The sequence below is a fragment of the Lactuca sativa genome, chromosome 4, assembly GCF_002870075.4.
Source record: "Lactuca sativa cultivar Salinas chromosome 4, Lsat_Salinas_v11, whole genome shotgun sequence".
NCBI lineage: Eukaryota > Viridiplantae > Streptophyta > Magnoliopsida > Asterales > Asteraceae > Lactuca > Lactuca sativa.
Window position 1 is genome coordinate 391,940,816 of NC_056626.2, and position 12,115 is coordinate 391,952,930.

Consider the following 12,115-nt stretch of genomic DNA (forward strand, 5'->3'; position numbering starts at 1 on the left):
CCAAGGTTCTTAACCTATCCAGCATACATGGGAACTTTTAACCATAAAAGATAGCTAGAAATACATACCTTGTAGTGATTTGGATTCCTTGAAAAACCTTGTGAACCTAGCACCCCAAGTGTGATGCCTCAAATGTCTCACAAAACACCAAATGCACTTGGAATAACCTTGAGAGAAATAGAACACTACTAAAATCGTATATGTCCTCTTGCTCACACACTAGTCCCGATTTTGGTCTACAACATGTAAGTTATATAGTGTGTCATAATTAGGGTTACACCATGTAAACCCTAATTTGACATGGCTCTTCATTTCCATGATCCATGGGTTCAAAGACACCATGGAGCATCCTATGGGTTTTAGCCCAATTTGATAATCCATGGAGCATTAGCCCACTATACAAGTATGGATGATTTACACAATCAACCCATATATTTAATTAGTCTTCTTTTGATCAATTAATTAATTCCAAATTAATTCTTGATCAATACTAATTAAATAATCCTATTAATATATTAGAACTTATAATATATTAATAAACCATAAGTGTTACTTCTCTCATTTTGGTCTATCCAAATGCATGATGCCATGCAACCCAAATAGACCATGTTGATCAGGTCAAGTACATCCCATAATAGTTATGAACTTAGATACCTAATCCAACACATATCACCATTTTATCACCAAGTTGTCAAAGACTGCCAAGGGTTTTGATGCTATATGGGTCATCATGGAACGATTGACGAAGAGTGCCCACTTTTTGGCCATCCAGGAGAGCTCCTCGGCCGAAAAGTTGGCCAATGTGTATGTTCAGGAGATTATTGCTCGTCATGGAGTTCTAGTCTCCATTATATCAAACTGAGATGTTCAGTTCACTTCCCGATTTTGGAAGAAGTTCCACGGGGAACTGGGCATGAGGCTACATTTCAAAACTGCTTATCATCCGCAGACTAACAGATAGAGTGAGAAAACCATACATACACTTGAGGATATGTTGCAGGCTTGTGTTATAGATTTTGGTGGGAGTTAGTATTCCTACCTACCTCTTACGGAGTTCTCCTACAACAACAGCTATCACTCCAGCACTGTTACCGCGCCTTCTTAGCTCCTATATGGTCGGAGGTGTGGTACCCCAGTTTGTTAGGGGGTGGTTAGTCAGAGTCTCCTGGGAAGGACTGAGGTAGTTATTCAGTCCATGGAGCTTATTCAACAGATCATACAAAGAGTGCAGACATCTCAGAGTCGGCAAAAGAGTTATGTCGACTAGTATCGATCATAGTTGGAATTTTAGGTCAGCGATATGGTATTATTGAAGGTCTCACACTATAAGGGTGTGATATGCTTCAAGAAGAGGGAGAATTTGAGTCCCCAGTATATTGGACCTTTCCTAGTGATTACGAGTGTAGGCAGGGTGGCCTATCGGTTGGATTTGTCGAGTGAGCTCAACCAGATCTATAACATTTTCCATGTTCCGCAGTTGAAGAAGTACGTGTTGGACGATGAGGCAGTGGTCCCCTTGGATGATATTCACGTCGATGAGTGCCTGAATTATGTTGAGAGGCTGGCAACGATTGTGGAAAGGAAGATGAAGATTCTATGCAATAAGGAGATACCTTTGGTAACGGTTCAGTGGCAGCATAGGAATGGCTCTGAGTGGACCTAGGAGCCAGAGGCAAAGATGCGGGGGCATTATCCTGAGTTGTTCACGACGGACGACTTCAAGGACGAAGTCTAATTCAAGTGGGGGAGAATTGTAACGTCCCAATATTGAGGTATTTCTAATTGTAACCATATGTATGGTTTAATATTTCATTTTGGTCCCTAAGTATAAGAAAGAGTAGAAAATAGCCCATAACGGCATTTTAGTAATTTTAGGCATTAGGGTAGTGTGTTGGGCATACGTTGTGTACGTTGAGCGTACTAGGTCGGAACCTAGTACATTGGGCATACACCTCGTACGCTGGGCATACGTGGAGAAACTCTAATCCCTAATTTTCAGGGTTTGGTCCATATATAAACACCCTTGTAGCCTCATTTATCATTCTCTCATCAGCCCTCATCTGAGAGTTCGACCCTCTAGCAAACCCTAAGTAAGAAAGAGTGTTTTGAGCTCATTTGTGTGCCTTTTTGGTGTTCCTGAAGAAGGAGAAGTTGGTGTAAGAACCTTGAAGCTTGGAAGCAACTAAGATCTGAGATTCCACACTTGCTAGCAACCTCTAGGAGGTAAAAAGTTCATAACTTGATCACTCTATCTTGTAGATCTAGCCATTTCATCCTTTAGGGAAATTTTAGTCCCAAACATGGTGATTCTTGAGCATAGCATGTTCTTGACCAAATAAGTTGTCCTTTCAGTCCTTATAAGGGGTCTTAAGTCATAAAAATATGGTCTTGATTGTTAGTTTTGATGGGTTTTGAGCATAGCAAACAATCCTTTGTGTGCATGAAACCCTAATAAGATCTATGTCTTCTTTAATTGAAGATACAACATGAAAAACATCATGTAAACCCTAGATCTATGATAAATAATCGAAATTCAAATAATAAGGAGTTATGATACATACCTTTGTGTGACATCCCCATTTTCCCGGCCAGAAAAGACCGATTTTGTTTATGCTTTATAAAAATCAGAGTACCTTTTTTAATAAAAATGTTGCGGAATTTGTTCCCAGTAAAACATGATAAATACGTTATCAAAGCATTTCCGAAGAAAAGTATTTTTATTCATTTTAAAACATTTGGGATGTCATCGTCAATACAGAAACATAAGCATAAACAGAACTTATATTCATTATCACTAATGATTTATATCTCCTTAATCTCTCAGTGTAATGTGACTTCATAGCAACACCTGTGATATAAATAAACTGAGTGGGTCAGGTTGGGAAACCTGGTGAGTACATAGGGTTTTCAACCCACAATAAATAAGTTTATTAACTTTATCAAACCAAACAAACCCGATTACCCGTTCCCGTTATCCTCACTTTACGTCCCTAAAACATCTAACACAAGGGACCTAGTCTAAGGGACTTTCATCGGGGTGACAACACATGCTTCGGGGGTTCCTCAGCAATTCATGTCAAATAAGGCAACCATGTGGGGGATGGAGTACAGCTGGTGAGCACACAGTTCAAATAAACACCTACAGGTTGCGAGCCTGCTAGCGTTCCACTGGACTGTCTAGAATAGTCCGTGGTCGTCATCTATACTCCGCTAGATGACTGGATCATCAATAACATCTATATCGAGGCCTCTCATTATTTTATTTGGTCACACATCAACCATTACATCTACCCATGTTTTACCCAACACGTTTTGTAAATATAAAATACATATACAATTTAAATCATTTAAAACGTGTATAAAAATATTTCACCCAACAAAGACAGCAAGTATTCAGACAATATGCACACATAGCACGTAATTTATATTAAATACTTTGTATCTATGTGTAAGATGAAAGGGACCATGCACTCACTTGAAAAGGTGGTGATGCCAAACTTAGACAGCGCTTCGCTTCTTAAAAATAATTTCCTTCGACGAAACCTAGTATTATTACCACTAGAGTTTAGTATATTATTCGCCGAGACTAATTAATAGTCTAGCTATTATTACTATTATATAAGTGTTAAACAATACTTATATAACCTACAATAATAGCCCAAGTACTTGTTATAAGTTCCTAATAACGTTACTATAATTAAATAAAAGCTATATTAAAAATAACATAGGTGTAGCTCACTTACAGCGAGTTTTATAGAAAACCGGGCTTTGCTTGGAGCAGCGTTCCCGAGCCAAAAAGCTCTTCTTCTCGAAGCCTTCGAGCACTCCGGGGCTTCCGCCTCGTGCTAGGGAGGTTCCCTAGGCTTTTCGGGGGGGGGGGGGGGGGGGGGGGTTCGGGGCTAGAGAGAGGTTCTAGAGAGAGAGTAAAGAGAAGAAAGAATAGGAAAGGTGTGAAGAAAATGAGGGTCGGAGAGGTTCTATTTATAGGGTAAAAAATGGCTGAACTTGGTGCCACATGTCACCATCTAGTGGCAAGACTTGAGGAGAAAGCAATGGCCAAGATTGTGCCACATCACCCATTTTTGCACAACACACTTCCGACTTCTAAAATCCGTAACTCTCACATATGACCTCCGTTTTTGACGTTCTTTATATCCACGCGTAGGTAAAAATAATATCTACAACTTTCATTTTGACTTTGTCGGCTAATTCTCGACGAATCTTAAATTTAACAGTACGAGGAGATTATACTGTTAAATGTCCTCGTAAAATTCATAACTTCTACATACGGACTCTGTTTTCGTCTGTTTTTTTACTGTTGAGTTCCTATTAATGAGATCTTCAATTCAAATTTAGGTCGCATAGACCAAAAACCGCTCGATCTAAAATTCGAGTTTCGGGCTGTGCACTGCTAAGCCAAATCTTAGAAAATTCATAACTTCCTCATACGAAGTCAGATTTGGGCGTTCTTTTTTTGTATGTTCTCGGTTTAACGTATACTACAACTTTTGTTTAGATTTCTACGGCTAAAAAATCCTCCATTATAAATTCACTATTTACTCTCCCGGTGTCGTGCCGGTTTTCCCGTAAAACCTCGACGGACCATAACTTCTTCGTTATAACTCGGATTTCAACGTTCTTTATATATACGGAACCCTTGAGACATATTCTACAACTTAGTTAATATTATTTATTCTAAATAATCTTTGGTAAAAAATTCGTTTTCGACCCCTATTATTTCTAAATTGACTAGCCCGGATCTACGGGCGTTTCACTTTGTTTGTTATATAGTAATACCAATCTAATAATCTTGAAGATCTTAAAGCTTGAGAGCGTGTCACAAGTGTAACGCCTCTAATGAATCACAAACACACTTAGCAAGATGATGAGATATGAGAGGAAGGAAGAAGCTTTAATTTTTAGCTATAACTCTCTAGGGTTTCTAGTGGCCGGAAATTAACAAGGGTATGGGTCTTTATATGGTGATGTGCCTTAAATCCAAAGCTAGGGTTAGAAGTAGGAAACCCTGATTACTTTGCTTAAGGACCAAGCAAACCCTAAACCTTCCATCCATAAGCCCTTGGACGAAAATTCTAGGGCTTTCCTAGAAGATTTCGTCCAAGCCTCTTTAGGAGGGTTCTAGAGCTTCTTTCCTCAACTATCAATAAATTGCCAAATAACCCTTGTACTTTTAATTAATTTGGTTAATCCCAAAATTAATTTCAATTAATTTCTGATTAACTATTAAATAAATAATATGATTTCTAATTAATATATTATTTCCATAATACATTAATAAATCATTTATTTCAATTTATTATAATCAAATAATAAATTCTTCCTCTTCCTTAATAGTTCATCCTGTCTAGTTGCTAGTATGAAGGCAACCCAAAAGGACTGTGCTAGTATCAATTCAAGTATATACCAATTATAGTTATGGGCTTAGACAACTAATCCAACAAGTTTTACTCCATGAATTTTATAAAAGGTCGTATGGCATTAAGATGTTGAAATTTTGTGTATTAAGCCCTTAATGGGCATGAAAAGTCATAAAGTTGGAAACTTTATAAATCTTGATGGTATTTTAGCCTAGATCCGACTTTAGACGTGGAACATAGGAGTATTAAGCTCTTAATGGAGAAATGGTTGAACAAACGCGTACGCTAGGCATACCAAGTGGTACGTTGCAAGTACGCAGTCAGCACCCCGTAATATGGTCAACCATCGAGTACGCCCCGCATATAGAAGAGTACGCCCAACGTACTCGGCTGAGTTGGCTCGGTTGGGTTGACTCGGCTAGCTATTGACTTGACTTTTGACCGTTGACATAGTTTGACCAACGGTGTTTTGGGTAAAATATTATTAATGGGAAATTTTTGGATATTAAGGATTTGGCTTGAGCCGGTTGTCTGAGCTAGGAATTATTCAAACTACATTCAGGCTGTGAGGTGAGTTTTCCTCACTGTACTTACGGGTCGAAGGCACCATGGCTGGCCCATTGGATTGATATCATGGTTACTCTATGTTGTTATGTTGTTGTAATCCGTTAGATCCGTATGATTATCTATATTTTCCGACTTTGTGTTCATGCTTGTTTGTTGCATATGTCAACATCTTGGTTTGGGTTGAGGCAGTCCTGCTTTGCGCGGTAGGCCAAGAAACCCGAGGACGATCAGATAGGCTGTAGGCCCTGCGAGGTGGTCCAGTTGGGCGGATGACCCGTAGAGCAGTTCAGATTGGTTGTAGGCCTTGCAAGGTGGTCCAGTCAAGATGGCTGCTCGTGGAGAGGTCCAGATAGGTGGTACGCCCTATGAGGCGGTCCAGTCAGGTTGGCTGCTCATGTTTACATGCTTGCTTATTATGTTTATGTGGTGGTACTTTGGGGGAACTTACTAAACGTTGGTTTATAGTTATAGTTTTGTTTCAGGTACTTCAGAGGATCGTGGCAAGGCAGAGGCATGACTGTACACATCCTTATTTTTACGTTGTTGATCTTGGGAGACTTTGTTTTGAATAATGTTTTGAAAACAATGGTTATGTAAGCACTTCTTTTAGTAAATTGGTTGTTTTGAAAAGTTTAAATTTGTTGTGATTTTTGAGACATTACAACATCATTAAACTAAGCAAACCGAATGTGTAGATGTGAATCCTTGCTCTATCTCTTTATCCTTTGATCTCTAGTCAAATTCTGCCCTCCAAGGGTTCTGGGAAGGGTTTTTCTTCGTGAATAATCGCAACCCTAAGGCCTCCACCTTCTAGAAACGAACTAACGTTCGGAATATATATACTTGACAAGTTCTGGCCACTACAACGTGGTTTAGAGGCACCATGTCATGGCCTTCATGGATATCCATATTCTCCAAGTCCGCTCAATGATCGTGAAATTTCCATTTACCACGTCGTGGTGGTGATCACCACGTCGTGGGAGTTAGATTTCACATTTTGGTACAAACACGAAAGACGTCTGAAATTTTGTCTAGTTTTCAGATCATTTTCAATGGCTTTAATTAGAGTTACGAGTCATGATATATGACGAAAATAATGACGAGGGGTCAAGATGTCCAACAACATCCTTTTTGTGACTTTTTCAGCTCCTCTTCCTCCAAGTATCCAGTTTTTGTCGATATCAGTCCTTTTCTTTCATAATAACCATTTTTTGCTGCAAAACACAATTTAAACATTATAAGTACCAAATATCTTTGCAATTAATCAAATTATAGCTTAAAATGTATTAAAATAATGCCTAGAAATATGTATAGATATGACACTATCAAAGATCGTTCCCCTTTGGAGCTTCATAAGTATTCCTTGAAGATATTCAACATATTGTTCATCTTTTGGACTTTGGTGAGTGTTCAAGTTCCTTGCTTGATGTTTGTGTTGGGTTTTGAGCATTCTAACTGTAACGACAGCAGTAAAGAATATACTCAAGTATTTGTGAAGAACGAAGGACTGGGTCCTTGTACTTGGTGGCAATGATACTTTGAGAGTAGATAGTTACAGTGATGCCAGTTTTCAAACGGATAGAGATAACTTCCATTCTCAATTTGGCTGGGTATTTCTACTGAATGGAGGAGCAGTTACTTGGAAAAGTTCCAAGCAAGATACGGTGGCTAATTCTACTTGTGAATCAGAGTACAGAGCAGGAAGTGAAGCGTCTAAAGAAGCAATTTGGTTGAGGAACTTCATCGGGGATCTCGGAGTTGTTCCAACCATCCAGGAGCCTATGGAACTATTCTACGATAATGAGGGAGCGGTTGCCTTAACTAAGGAACCCAGAGACCATGGTAAAACCATACATATCGACAGAAAGTACCATTTCATCAGGCATAGAGTAGAAGAAGGTCATCTTGTTGTAAAGAGGGTATCATCTGAAGATAACCCAGCAGACCCCCTCACAAAGGGTCTGAGTAGGGTTAAGCATATTCAGCATGCTCGGAGCATAGGTCTGATAGATGATATTAGTTTTAGTAGTTAGATTAGTTTTGTCATGAAACTTGTAACAAAGTAAATGTAATTGACTTTTGGTGATTAAATAATGAAGTATTATTTATGGGTTTACTACCTTTTGTCAATTGTTTATTATTGTGTTTCATATTTTGCATGTTTTACTTCCCGAATAGTATGATTGTTCAAACTCCACAGTCGCTCGTACTTTTGGAAGTAAGTAGTGAATTAATACTGTCATGAATTGGATTGCAGATTGTCTAAGGATAGACATGGCAATAGAATTGCTGCAATGTTCATGAGTACTCAGAAAGTGAGATCTGAGTATTGGATAAACCCACGCTTAGAGTATTACTTCATGGAATTCATCACGAGTAATACTGAGACGATAATATCTATAATCTTGGAACAGAGATATATGAGTTGTAATTTGCAAGTCGGCTATACATTGGTAATACGAAAACGCATCAGTAACTTGGTGTTATAAAACGTATTGTCATGTATGGTTTGATGAGTAAAAGATACAAGCATATGAGTCAATGTTTATTTGTTCCTTTTGCCCTAATGGGAAAAGCGATATCTGTGGGCCCCTCGATGATTTGGTGTTGACTTTTATGCTGGGCCCAGCCATGACTGAATTGATGTGTTCGATTAGAAGTCCTATATCATCACAAATCAGGAATCGGGAAACATAGATTCTAGACAAAAGAGACTGATTACATTCCATGTCTTTTGTCTGGGGATATCTAGCAGAAAGAAGGATTATATGATCACTTATCTTAGGACACGTAACTGACTGGGTCAGAGTTCGGCAGCAGCTTTTTGGAAGCTACAATTTGCTGGTCAAATTTAGAAGGCATACTAGCAATTATAGTTACATACTTATCCAAGTGGGAGACTGTTGGATTAGGTGTCTAAGCCCATAACTATAATTGGTATGTACTTGAATTGATAGCAGCACAGTCCTTTTGGGTTGCCCTCAAACCTAGCAACCAAACAAGGAAATTATGATAGGAGAGATATTAATTTATTATAAGATTAATAAATTAATATAAATGTATTTATTAATATGTTAAAAGATTAATATATTAATAAGAAATCATTATGTTTAATTAATTGTTAGCCAGAAATTAATCGGAATTAATTTTGGGGCTAAAAGAATTAATTATAAAGTGCAGGGACTAGTTTGCAATTAACTGACAGTTAAATGGAAGGTTCCAGAACCCCCTTGAAAAGAGGTGGACGAAAACCCTAGGGGAAACCCTAGAGAATTCGTCCAAGGGGTCCAAGATAAGGCCCTTGGGTTTTGCTTAGGCCCTAAGCAAAGGATTACTAGGGTTTCCCCTAAACCCTAGATCCTTCAACTATTTAAGGAGCCACCTGGTTCACATTTGATGACACTGATTTCTTTGGAAGAAAACCCTGGCCGAAAATTGCATACTCCCTCCCCTCTCTCCTATATTTTCCTTCTTGCTAGTTTGGATGTGATTCCATTAGAGGCATTACACTTGTGGTGCTAAGCTTCCAAGAAGATCAAGATCAAGATCAAGGGAATTGTCAATTGTTTGCTATAACAATTGAAAGGTATGTAACTCCTAACCCTAGTTTATTATTTTCGAAAATAGTCACCTCCTCTAGGGTTCTTGTTTTGCAATTCAAATTTGTATGTTGAATAGTTAAAACATAGATCCAAAGTAGGTTGCATGTGAACTTAGGAATTGTTTTTCTAGTTTATTTGTTTTACCTAAAACCCATCAGAAAGGTGGACGATGTGAGAAACCTTTTCCCAAACGATGGCCCCATCATTCAGCAGAGTATGGATGACAACCACGGACTATTCTAGACAGTCCAGTGGAACACTAGCAGGCTCACAACCTGTAGGTGTTGTGAACGATGTGTTCACCCAGTGTATTCTAAACCTAGGTGATCATGCAGACTTGATACCTAAACCCTGGTGATCATGCAGACTTGATGCCTAAACCTTGGTGATCATGCAGACTTGATGCCTAAACCATGGTGATCATGCAGACTTGATACGTAAACCCTGGTGATTATGCAGACTTGAGGCCTAAACCCTGATGATTATGCATACTTAGTGCCCATTGTGTAAACCGTGGTAACGATGGACTTTGTGCCGATTCCTTAGGATGATCCTTAGGAATGAGTGAACGAGAAATAACTGATTCTTAGGGTAGATCCTTAAGAATAAAGAAGATAATGGGGGTGGGTAATTGGGTTGATTGCTTAATTGTTTAAACATAATAATTATATTATTGTGGGTTGAAAACCCTATGTACTCACCAGGTTTCCCAACCTGACGCACTCAGTTTATTTATATCACAGGTATTGCTATGAAGTCACATTATACTGAGATTAAGGAGATATAAATCACTAGTGATAATGAATGTAAGTTCTGTTTATGCTTATGTTACTATATTGACAATGACATCCCAAATGTTTTAAAATGAATAAAAATACTTTTCTTCGGAAATTCTTTGATAACGTATTTATCATGTTTTAGTGGGAACAAATTCCGCAACATTTTTATTAAAAGAGGTACTCTGATTTTTATAAAGCATAAACAAAATCCGTCTTTTTTGGCCGTGAAAATGGGGATGTCACACTAACACTCCTATGGTGAACATGCAACCCTAGAAACCTTGGATCTATATTGTCTCTAAAATACATGCAAATTTGATTAAGGTTTACAACCTAACTAGCATGTTATGGGGTACTGTAATACAAAAATTTAAGTAGAATAACATACCTTTCTTTTTTTGTTGATTGCTTGGAGTTTTAGAGCCTAGCACCAATAGTGTGGATGCCTCAAGTGGTGTCACAAATCACCCAAAACAACTTGGAAATACTTGAGAGAATCTAATGCTTGCTAGAATCGGCCCACCCTTGTTTCACACACACATTAGTGTCGATTCTGGAACCAAGGACCTCTTTATATATACTATGGAGGATTAGGGTTAAACCCTAATACCCATGACTCTTCATTTACCTAGGATCCATTGGTTAAACGCTCCATGGACTATCCATGGACTTCCTGTAACGCCCCGATTATTTAAATAAAATAACAAACGAAAGTCTCGGACTAAATTGTGAAGAATTCTACAAGTTGGGGGTATTTATAAGATTAATGCTTTGTGTTCATAATTAATGAAGTAAATAAGTGAGATTTACTAATATCAATAAATGGTTTGAATATATTTTAAGTCCAGGGTCCACATAGTAATTATGGGAAACTTCTTTTAAGGAGGGAATCAAGCTTTGGGGAAAACTTATAATAGCACCAAAACCTTGAGGGCTACTTCTGACAATTTTCGGAAATTGGGTTCCATGTTCCCCCTAATAGCCGACAAGCGTGAATCGGAGTTTTGTTGAAGGCTTATTGTCGCGACCTGCACCAGAATTTGCTACCCTTCGATTGTGCACCATCCACCTTAAATAGAGCCCCAATTACGATTGTGTGTGGGTGTCGTTTATATGTGTGTAGTAAGAGAGAGAGAGAGAGAGAGAGAGAGAGAGAGAAATTAGAATGGAGCCTTCTGGTAATTTTCCGATCAATAGCTGGAAGCTGTGAAAAAAAAAAAGAAACGATATGGAGAGGGAAAGGAGTTGTGATCTATCAACGAGAAGGGACCGATTGAAAGTAGTAGTTATTCTATTCATTCCAAATCGAGGGATTAGAGTTGTTATAGCAATGTGCAGGAGGATTTTGAGTTCCGGTGAGGTTCTAAATCGAGCCTGGTTCCGGCGTGGTATATCTCCGACGGTGGTGTTTAAAGCCATAAATGGCAATGACGACTACCATGGTGTTTGACCTTCGTTTTGCCCTTGAGGAAATCACTGTTGGCGCCTTCAAAGAATCAAGAGATAGGATAAGGATTAGATAAACCCGTTCCTCTCCAAAGACGACAAGGGAGGCTGTTGAGTGCTTCTGACAAATGTTTATTGTGTGCCGAAGATGGGAGCTTCGCCAGAGGTGAGGCTATCGCTGGAGTGGTAATGCAGAATCATTCAAGGAGGAAGGCGCAGCTTGGCGTTGAAACTGGAAGCAAAGAAGGTACTGAATCCTTTAAACTCCCCTGTTTGGATACTTAGGTTTGGTCACTATTGGGCTAATAAATTGTGTTGGGCCGATAAACCAATTGGACCAAAA